Source organism: Narcine bancroftii, chromosome 5, assembly GCF_036971445.1.
Source record: "Narcine bancroftii isolate sNarBan1 chromosome 5, sNarBan1.hap1, whole genome shotgun sequence".
Classification (NCBI taxonomy): Eukaryota; Metazoa; Chordata; class Chondrichthyes; order Torpediniformes; family Narcinidae; genus Narcine; species Narcine bancroftii.
The window spans coordinates 68,425,536-68,433,793 of NC_091473.1; positions in this window are offsets into that span (position 1 = coordinate 68,425,536).

An 8,258-nucleotide genomic window follows, 5' to 3' on the forward strand; every position below is an offset into this window, starting at 1 on the left:
GGGACATATCAAAGCGAGATGTCCAATTAAAGAAACAGTAAAACACAGCCAGACTCAAAATGCTGATAAGCACCCAGCCAAGGTCAAAGCACTGGCAGAGAGAGAGAGAGAGAGAGAGAGACAGACAGACAGACAGACAGACAGACAGACAGAGAGCAGCCCTGACAACAAGCATAGCAACAGCTCTGAAGATGACAAAACAACAGCTGAAGTCTTACACATTTGAGAGATAAATGGGAAAAGCACAGCAATCTATATTCAGCTGAAAATAAATAACCAACCTTTGAAAATGGAACTCGACACAGGAGCTACAGTGTATCTAATGCCATTACATTTAAAGCAACACTTGTTACCACACCCTCTGTTAAAAACAAATGAAGTAACACTAAGATCTGTTACTGAAGACAAAATCAAAGTTTTGGGGAAATGTATGGACAAGGTACAATACAACCAAAAACATTTTCTCTCTACATCATAGGTATTCAGGGACCACCACTTTTCGGAAGAAACATTCCCCTAGACTGGCTGGAAATCGGTTCAGTACTGACTATACACCACAAAAATTACACCCAGCCAGAACTCAACCAGATCCTCAACGACCACGCCATGGTCTTCCAACAAGAGTTTGGAAAGATCAAAGGGGTTCAAGCCAAACTTCAAATTAAAAGAGAATATGGACCCAAAGTTCATCAAAGCCAGAACAATTCCATTTGCAATGAAAGGAAAAATTGAAGCTGAGTTAAATAGATTAAAAGATGACGGCATATTAGAACCAATAGAATACAGTGATTGGGCAGCACTCATCGTACCTGTATGGAAAACAAATGGTGAGATTCGCATTTGCAGTGATTACAAAGTCACCATCAATCAAGCACTAAAAGTACCTGAACACCCCATGTCCAAGCACTAAATGGAGGGCAAAAGTTCACAAAACTAGATTTGTCACAGGCATACCGACAAATAGAGTTGGATATAGAATCAAGATAATATGTGACAATCAAAACCCCCCTGGGACTGTTCACATATACACATTTGCCATATGGAATCTCAGCAGCACCTGCAGTTTTTCAAGCTTTAAAGGACAAATTACCTCACGGAACACCAATGGAACGTTACTTTGATGATGTCATCATCTTAGGCCGAAACAACAAGGGACACTTACAAAACCTTGAAAAGGTCCTAAGCAGACTACAACAGGCCAACATATGATTACGACAAGATAAGTATGTCTTCATGTTCCCCTCAGTGACATACTTTGGATTTACAATCGACAAGGAGGGGGTATGAATGGATCCAGCAGCCACAGAAGCCATTTGCAAAACCCCATATCCAACCAACAAATCAGAATTACAGTCTTTTCTAGGGCTTATAAAAAACTATCGGAAACATATCCCTAACACGCAGCCCCCTAAACCACTTACTGAAGAAAGATCAAAAATGGTACTGGAATACAGAAACTAAAAGCACAGTCAATCAACTAAAAGAAATATTAACGTCAACAAATGAGGTCCTGATCCACTACGACCCAAACTAGTCATTGATGCTTCACCAGTAGGACTGGGAGCAGTATTGTCCTAAATCAGAGAGAAGGGTGAGCAACCAGTGGAATATGCTTTGCAGATATTAACTGCGAGTGAACAGAATTACACACAATTGGAAAAGAAAGGGTTAGCAATAATTTTTAGTGTAAAAAGATTTCACCAATATCTCTATGGAAGAACGTTCACCCTACTCACTAACAACAAACCTCTAAGTTTGATTCTGGTCCTCCACAAAAGGGATACCAATATTAGCTGCACCCAGAATTCAAAGATGGGCCATGCTACTAGCTGCATACAACTACGAGGTAAAAACATTAACTGGGAACACTCAATAGCCATGCGGATGCCTTATCATGCTTACCGCTCCCTGAAACTGAACAAAAATAAATGATTAAATGGACAGCAGAAGCAGCAGCTATAAAACAAGAACCACTACAACAACTACCTATTACAGCTCAGATGATTGGCAAAGAAACCCAAAAGAAGGCAATGTTAAGCAAAGTCTTATACTTTATTTTTGCAGACGATGCCGCTTTAGTTGCCCATTCAGAGCCAGCTCTCTAGCGCATGACGTCCTGTTTTGTGGAAACTGCCAAAATGTTTGGCCTGGAAGTCAGCCTGAAGAAAACTGAGGTCCTCCATCAGCTAGCTCCCCACCATGACCACCAGCCCCACCCCCCCCCCCACATCTCCATTGGGCACACTGAACTCAAAACGGTCAACCAGTTTACCTATCTTGGCTACACCATTTCATCTGATGCAAGGATCGACAAAGAGATAGACAACAGACTCGTCAAGGCAAATAGTCCCTTGTTGGAAGACTACACAAAAGAGTCTGGAAAAACAACCACCTGAAGAAACACACAAAGATCAGCGTGTACAAAGCCGTTGTCATACCCACGCTCCTGTTCGGCTCCGAATCATGGGTCCTCTACCGGCATCACCTACGGCTCTTAGAACGCTTCCAACAGCACTGTCTCTGCTCCATCCTCAATATTCATTGGAATGACTTCATCATCAACATCGAAGTACTCGAGCTGGCAGAGTCTGCAAGCATCAAATCATACTGCTGAAGACCCAACTGCGCTGGGTGGGTCACATCTCCAGAATGGAGGACCATCGCCTTCCCAAGATCGTGTTCTATGGCGAGCTCTCCACTGGCCACCGAGACAGAGGTGCACCAAAGAAGAGGTACAAGGACTACTTAAAGAAATCTCTTGGTGCCTGCCACATTGACCACCGCAAGTGGGCTGATCTCTCCTCCAACCGTGCATCTTGGCGCCTCACAGTTCGGCGGGCAGCAACCTCCTTTGAAGAAGACCGCAGAGCCCACCTCACTGACAAAAGACAAAGGAGGAAAACCCAACACCCAACCCAAACCAACCAATTTTCCCTTGCAACCGCTGCAACCGTGCCTGCCTGTCCCGCATCGGACTTGTCAGTCAACAACGAGCCTGCAGCAGACGTGGACATACCCCTCCATAAATCTTCGTCTGCGAAGCCAAGCCAAAGAAAAGATACTTCACATTTAATGGATGGCCAGAATCTGAGGTCATACCAGTAGAAATGAAAATTTACTTCACACATTGCTATGAACTATCAGTTGAAGAAGGCTGTTTACTTTGGGGTACCCATACAATTATCCTAGCAAAATGGCAAAACACCATATTATCAGGGCTGCACCACAACCATCCAGGAATTGTACAAATTAAAGCACTGGTCCGGATGCATGTTTGGTGGCCATCAATAGACAGAGGCATTGAAACAACAGAGAGAGAATGCAAAATATGTCAGTGAATGCAGCCAAAAATGCCACAGGCTGAGGCCAACCCATGGAAATGGGCTTCCAGATCCTGGCATCAGATTCACATAGACTTTGTGGGGCCATTCATAGAAGAGACTTTCCTTATAGCAGTGGATGCACATTCCAAATGACCTGTAGTTTTGCATATGAAAAACCAAAACCAATTCGACAATTGAATGTCTACAGGCCATGTTTGCCATATACGGATTACCTCACAAATTGGTCACGGACAACAGACACCAGTTTACCTCAGAACCATTTAAGGGATTTATGTGCGACAACAATATCAGACATATTTTGTCGGCACCCTATCACCCAAGTACTAGTGGGGAAGCAGAACGCTTTGTACAAACATTCAAAAAGGCAAATGAAAACTAAAAATCTCCTAAATGCCTCCTGGACTCACAGAATTGAAGATTTCCCATTGCGATACAGAAACACACCACATTCTACCACAAAACACACCCCAGCGGAATTGATGTTTGGCCACCACCTGCGGACAAGACTGTCCACAGTTCATCCTGATCTAGGCCTCCATTTAGAAAAATCCACATCACCATAAACTTTATGTAGAACATTGGAGGTGGGTCAGAGCATATTGGCACAGGATTACAGACAATACAAAGACCTATGAGTGGTAGGGGTGATCCTACAAAAGTTGAGTCCCTGCTCATATTCTGTTCTAGTGGGAAACAGACTGTGTAAACGACACATTGACCAATTGCGGCTATTGTCTGACACTAAAGTCCACAAACTACCTCACGACCTGGAGGAGGTAGAACCAGACCTGCCATGGCCTGCAAAAGCAACCCAACCCCTTGGGCCGAATGAAAGAGGGGTGGAGACGGTTAGCCCAGTAACTGCAACAAGCAGCCCAGCATGTAGAACCCCAGAGGCCAGTGAAGGCCAGCAGTTGCTGTCGACCCATTTATCTATGGGTCCCACCCAAAACAGCCTTGAGCAAATACCAGTCCAGCATGCCACACCAAGGCAGTCCAAGAGAGAAAGAAGACCACCTGAGCACTATGTTCCATAATTATTATTAAGTTCCTTTCCGTATTATAATCACTCAGTATATATACCCTAATTCTCATTAGAAGTCATGGGCCCGATGTAGTAATGGTAGTTAGAGGGGGCCCATTCAACATTTATTGCATGGGGAGGGGGGTGGGAAGAGTGTTGTGTATAAACCCGCCCTGCTGTACATCATGACGCCCACATCATGATGTCACCCCTCCATATATATAAATCTCTGTATGTCAGTAGCCATGTTAGTCTGATGGTATTAAAGAATGAGAAAATCACCATGTCTCCGAGTCCTAATTGTGTAAGTGCACATACAACACACACTATACTCATGTCGTCTCACCAATGCCTTGTACATCTGTATTATGATGTCCCTGCTTCAGTATTCAAGATCCCACCCAATGAAGGCAAGTGTGTCATTTGCCTTCTTCACCACCCTGCCAACCTGTGTACAAGCTTTTGAAAACTGAACCTATACTCCTTGGTCTCTGTCTCTTCTACAACACTCTCCAGGGCCCTGCCATCTACTGTGTAAGTCCTCCCCTGACTTGACCTACCAAAATGCAACACCTCACACTTGTCAGAATTAATATTTAGTCATATTTAAAGACACGAATGCCACAGTTCTCAGTACTCCTTCACCTTCTCCCAGCTTATTCACTCATTCACTGTTCACTGCACCTCTCATGCTCCTTTCCACCCTGTCAGATTATGCCCACCAGTGATACAGTGATGGATCTATACCAACGGTATTGTTTCTATTCTGTCACAGATCCATGTCTGCCTGGGTCTACAAAGATCTAGACTGGGCCAGAAGATTTGATAGGATCTGATGTAATATCTGGAGCCAAATACCCAGTGACCATGTTGGAGTGAGAAGGTCAAACCCTTCCTAGGATCTTCAGCATAGCCTCAGCTTCTACTGGTCTCCAAGCTGAGTGGCAGGATGAAACACAAAGGGGCTGAGAGGACAGTTTGGTTTGCATGGATGCACCCTGTGGGCGAGTTGCACACTAGTTCAATACACAGATTGTTTTTTTTCCCCTTGGAAATCTATAAAATGTCTACTATTAGACAAAAATATGCCACCTCAGCTGGTGGTACAGTCAGACAGCGCCTGAAAGACAGTTATGGGAAGTACAGAGTGCTTTTTATGGGTCACCACAGGTTCAGCTGAGAGCAGACCACCCCTTCACCCAATCTCCTCTGCTCTACCCTTGTTGCTCATGCCTGATTCTTGTTCTCCATTCAGTCTGTGCTGGCTAATTGCAAGCAAACCCTGACCAGCACATTGTGTCCAAATTCAAAGGGAACAGGGTCAAGAGTGCACTTGGTGGAATCTTCCATCACACATCAGTGGCATCATGTCAATTTAGATTAGATTAAAAAGGGTATTTAAATATATTAACCTTTTTTTCATTCATAATGTGTTGGTAAAACTGCAAGCCATTAATATTATTCACAAATGATAGACAGTTGTTTTATTTTCACATTATTGTAATTGTTCAGTTGCAACACATTGACATATATTACATGTAATTTACATTGAGTATGTGTTAATATGAACATTTTTCTTTCTTCTAGGTATGAGCAGCCTGGCTGGTGTGCTTGATGTTGACTTTTAAGTCTATTTTACTTACTGAGTGATTACAGCAAAATGATGACTGATGAATTAACTTGTCTGTGCTGCTGGCAATACATTTCACTGAGCACTCATCCCTATTTGCCTGTAACTTCATACCTTAATTGTGGTTGGTCGAGTTGACATCAAGTTGTTTTAATTCACATGAAAATGATGATATCTAGGCAAAGTACCTGAGGGCACTGCTTAAGTAATGTGCAATTTAGGGACTAATAATATAGAGATGGCAGAGGTCGACAGCATCGAGTCCACGCTGCTGAAGATCCAGCTGCGCTGGATGGGTCACGTCTCCAGAATGGAGGACCATCGCCTTCCCAAGATCGTATTATATGGCGAGCTCTCCACTGGCCACCGTGACAGAGGTGCACCAAAGAAAAGGTACAAGGACTGCCTAAAGAAATCTCTTGGTGCCTGCCACATTGACCACCGCCAGTGGGCTGATAACGCCTCAAACCGTGCATCTTGGCGCCTCACAGTTTGGCGGGCAGCAGCCTCCTTTGAAGAAGACCGCAGAGCCCACCTCACTGACAAAAGGCAAAGGAGGAAAAACCCAACACCCAACCCCAACCAACCAATTTTCCCTTGCAACCGCTGCAATCGTGTCTGCCTGTCCCGCATCGGACTGGTCAGCCACAAACGAGCCTGCAGCTGACGTGGACTTTTTACCCCCTCCATAAATCTTCGTCCGCGAAGCCAAGCCAAAGAAAGAATATATTATATATCAGTTGGGCCTCATGAACCAATCAGAAATAAAACAACAGCTGACTTCCTATTCTAATGTGGAATTTTGTTTCAGCAAATATGGTCACCAACCCCTGACCATGGGTATCTCACTAATTCCGATTGTCTATCCCAGCCCTGGTACACCTTTGCAAACACCTATTCCAACCACAGATTCCACTAATCCCTTTTTTAAATTGTGTTTAACTGGCAGCTCTGCACAAATGTAGACAGTGTAGAATACTATCAAAGAATATCACTTAATATAGATCAGTTGCAGATGTGGGCAAAGAAATTATTTCATCTGGACAAGTGTGAAGTGTTGTGCTTTGGGAGGTAAAATGTAGGGGAATGAATATTGTAGATGGAAAGGCTCTTAAAAACATTAATGTACAAAGGGATGAGGGGTTCAGGTCCATAGCTCATTCATAGTGGCCACGCAAGTAAATAGGGTGATAAAGAAAGCATTATGATGTGCTGGGCTTCATTGGGTGTGTCATTAAGAAAGGTGCAGAAGAGGTTTACCTGGATGTTGCCTAATTCAGATGGAATGAGCAATGGGGAGAAATTGAACAAACTTGGGATGTTTCGTCTGCAAACTCAAAGGCTGAGGAATGTAAAATAATGAGAGGCAATGGAAAGTCAGAATTTTTTCCTCAGGGCAAAAGCTTCACACAACATAACACATGCTTAAGTTGTGGGGGTGGGGGGGGGGGGGGGGAAGGTGGCAGGGCAGACGAAGTTTAATGGATATGAACAGGCAAATATTTTAAAGAGAGTGGTAGGTGCCTGGAATGGACTGCCAGGAGTTGCGAAGGAAGCAATTACAACAGTAACATCTAAGAGGTTTCTCAAGAGACCTATGGGGATGGGTAGATATCTAACAGGTGCAAGCAGCACTTGTAGTTTGATTTGGACATGTTCACATAAACATATGGGCTGAAACGCCTGTTATGTTGTACTGTCCAACATTTCAAGTTACCAAGAATTTGAAAATAAAGCCCAGGACATAATATTGTGGTGCCTTGGTCTCAACGTTTAGACATAGAAATGTATACCACATAACCAAAATTGACCATGAATAAGTCTATCCAAGCAACTTTTCACAGTGGTTCTTGCTCTGGTTTTGATTAACAAGACTGGATGTATGACTGTTTTAACATGATGGAGTGTGACAATTGGCATTGGACTAGCCAATAGGATATGATTATTAAATGACAAAGAATTTTAATCAAAAACTTCTTTTCATTGCTACCAGGAAAATTTCACTTTCTTTTGTCAATATTTAATAAGAAATGACAGTTAAGATATATCTTTTTCAGTGACAAATAGAGTGCCATGGGGATCAGTGGCAGAGCCTTTACTATTTATAATCTGTATTGATAACTTAGATAAAGTGGAATGTTGTCAAATTTGCTGGTGATTATACAAACTGAATGTATGGGCAAGTTGTCAGGAGGACACAAAAAGCTGGCATTGGGATATAGATAGGTTAATTGAGTGGAGAAGAACAGAGGTAACTGCA